The 3312-nt window shown below is 39.4% G+C and overlaps 1 non-coding gene across 1 annotated transcript; it reads left to right on the top strand.

Moving 5' to 3' along the window:
• Nucleotides 1–2030: 2030 nt before the first annotated feature.
• On the top strand, nt 2031–2112 carry TRNAS-UGA. The gene has a single exon. It is a non-coding gene; the product is annotated as a tRNA-Ser (tRNA).
• Nucleotides 2113–3312: the final 1200 nt, after the last annotated feature.

The following is a 3312-nucleotide window of genomic DNA, read 5'->3' as shown; positions in this document are numbered from 1 at the left end:
TTTTCATTATAATCATTAGGCTTTCTTTCACCTGTTAAATTAATATTATATTGTTATTTTTTGCCCCCGTCACCAAGCTTCGGCAAATTATGTTGTGGAACTGTGTCCACCTTGCAAGGTGGACACGGTTCCAAAACTGTCATAATTGTGAATATAGAATTCAAAAATTATGAACATAGTGTTCTATAAGAATAAATTTCAATTTTGGTTCACTGACTATTGAACTTGTGTTAATTGCAACACATGACTTTCAAAAACTGTTAATTTAGTACCTTGACTATGCAATTTTTATCATTTACTGTCACTCCGGCCAAATTACCAGCCAAATGTGACCAGAAAATTTTAAGTCAATATTTAAACTGAATTGAAAGGGGTAAATTCGTCATATCATATCTATCTCACACCATCCAATCAATTAATAATCTTAATTATATTTAATGTTGTGATTAACGTTGTTCTCCATATGCAATACTACTAACAGGTGGATTTTTGCCTTGGCAATCTTGGAAAAGATTCTTCACTGGTTGAAAATTCAAAATTCAAAATAGGTGCAGTGTAATGTCTTCATTGCTTCCATTTTAGAGATGCGTATAAACTTAGCCCGTTCTCCCGCGGTCAATTCGGCGTCCTATTCATCATCAAATCCTTCATCGTCGAATTCTGAATTAAAGGGTCTCAGATTCGGCCTACCAATTCATCGTCAAATCATTCACCGTCCGTCGCGCGCGGCTACTGGAGCTCCTCCGCCTCCTCGCGCTTCTGCTATCCCCTCCGACGCTGCCAAGCCGCCTATCCCTTTAACCACCACTTTTCGTGCCAACAAATTTCACGATCCTGGCCCACTAGGCCTGGCACACGCTCACTCTCGGCTAGGGGGACGAAGAAGACGAAGGTGGTTATATTCGTGTTCGAGTCGGAATCCTTGAAGGCCGCCGTGGACTGCCAGTGGCCACCGGAGATTCCGGTCGGGGAGGTGCATAAGAAGCTGATTAAAGGCTAAGCAGCTACGAAATGGCGCGGTGAGGAGAGCCGGAAACTTGGGATTCTCTCGCGCCGACGATCTCAGAACGGATTTAGAGTCGACGGTGGAACTCAATATTTTTCCTGTTTTCTTAACATGAAAAGACGAATTTACCCTTCCAATTCAGTTTGAATGTTGACTTAAAATTTATCGGTCACATTTGGTCGATAATTTGGCCGGAGTGACCAAAATTGATAAAAATTGCATAGTCAAGGTACTAAATTAACAGTTTTGAAAGTCAGGTGTTGCAATTAACACAAGTTCAATAGTCAGTGGACCAAAATTGAAATTTACTCAGTTCTATAATTATGAACATAGAGTTTTGTAATTGTGAATACAGAGTTCAATAATTGTGAATATGAAGTTAAAAAATTATGAACATAGAGTTTTATAATTATGAACATAGAGTTCAGTAATTATGAACATAGAGTTCTATAATTGTGAATATAGAGTTCTATAATTGTGAATATGTAGTTCAAAATTTATGAACATAGAGTTTTATAATTATGAACATAGAGTTCATTAATTATAAACATAGAACCGTGTCCACCTTGCAAGGTGGACACGATTCCACGACATAACAATTGGCAAGCTTCTAGAGTAAGATTTCAACAAAATTAAAGTATCTGCCCCATTCGAAAGCGTCTAGAATAAGCTTTCAAACAAGATTTCGGCCGCACTACCATCCAAAAGCTTCCAGAGTAAGCTTCCAAAACATTTCAACTGCTAGTGCGACTGTGCGAGAACTCCGGTCTCCGGTGGCTTACCAGGTTCGTCTCTCTTACTCTCTCTCTCTCTCTCTCTCTCTCTCTCTCTCTCTCTCTCTCATTTCTCTTTTCATAATCGTTTTTGAAATTGTGATCCAATGATTTTACGGATGAGCTTTAATGTATGCAACTGCAAATTAATTTTCCTATTTCTCTTTTCATAATCGTGTTTGCCGGTTGTTTTCCCTTGCAAGTTGTCTTTGATGTATCTATTATAATGATCTTTGCATGAGAGTTAACTTGTCAATATGTTCGAGTGGTTAAGGAGGTAGACTTGAAATCTATTGGGCTTTGCTTGCGCAGGTTCAAATCCTGCTGTTGACGCTTTTTACTGTAAGCGGTCTTGAAATTTGCAAGTTTGAATTGAAATTTGCGAGAAATCTATTGGGCTTTGACTACACGATTTCGTAAGCGATCTCAAAATCTATCAGGCTTATTGCTTGACTCAAAATTTATTGGGCTTATTGCCTGACTCAAAATCTATTGGGCAACATATTGGGCTTTGACTAGGCGAGGTCGGCGAGACCACTATCATCCATCTGCAAGGCGAGAAGCGGCGTCGAGCCTCGTAGACAGACAGCGGCTTCAAGCTTCAATGACCATCTACGAGGCGAGACAACGACACTATCATCCATCTGCAAGGCGAGAAGCGCGAAAGCCTCATAGACAGACAGCGACTTCAAGCTTCAACGACCATCTACGAGGCGAGACAACAGCAACGAGCTTTAGCGAGACCATCGTTAGCTATATATCGGTGAGGCGACTAGCGGCATCCAGCTTCGGCTTGGCTTTCTGCTCAGTGTTTTGCTTATTTTTTGAAGTATAACTTCTTTTGTGATTCCAAAACTAAACTTGGATTCTATATGTGGATGCATCTCCAGGAGGTATAACAGTTAATTTTTCTGCATATTATGCCAGAATATGAAAATTTTAAGGTTTTATTTTGTGAATCGTGATTTGGTAAAAAAGGTGGTTGAGTGGTTCTTATACTAATATCCATTTATTTTAACCTTGTTATCGACTTAGATTCAAAAATTTCCTCTAGTTTGTATAATTTTGTTACTCTGTTCTTTTGCTTTTCATTGTTGTATAATTAATACAATGGATGGGTGACTTTGAAAATCATAATTCTTCTATTTGTATTCTCTTGCAAGTTATCTTTGGTGTATCTATTAGAATGATCTTTGCATAAGTGTTAACTTGTCGATATGTCGAGTAGTTAAGGAGATAGACTTGAAATCTATTGGGCTTTGCTTTCGCAGGTTCGAATCCTGCTGTTGACGCATGATGTATCTTTTTGAATGATCTTGACAAAAAGAGTCAACTTGTCAATATGTCTAAGTGGTTAAGGAGATAGACTCGAATCTATTGGGCTTATTGCGCACTCCAAATCTGTTGGCCTTGACTACGCGAGGTCGGCAAGACCACTATCATCCATATGCGGCGAGAAGTGACGTCGAGCCTCGTAGACAGACAGCGGCTTCAAGCTTCAACGACCATCTACGAGGTGAGACAACGGCACTA

Source organism: Ipomoea nil, unplaced genomic scaffold (genome assembly GCF_001879475.1).
Source record: "Ipomoea nil cultivar Tokyo-kokei standard unplaced genomic scaffold, Asagao_1.1 scaffold2086, whole genome shotgun sequence".
NCBI classification, from domain to species: domain Eukaryota; kingdom Viridiplantae; phylum Streptophyta; class Magnoliopsida; order Solanales; family Convolvulaceae; genus Ipomoea; species Ipomoea nil.
The sequence above is the reverse complement of the archived record's forward strand: the minus strand, read 5'-3'. Positions and strand labels throughout refer to the sequence as shown.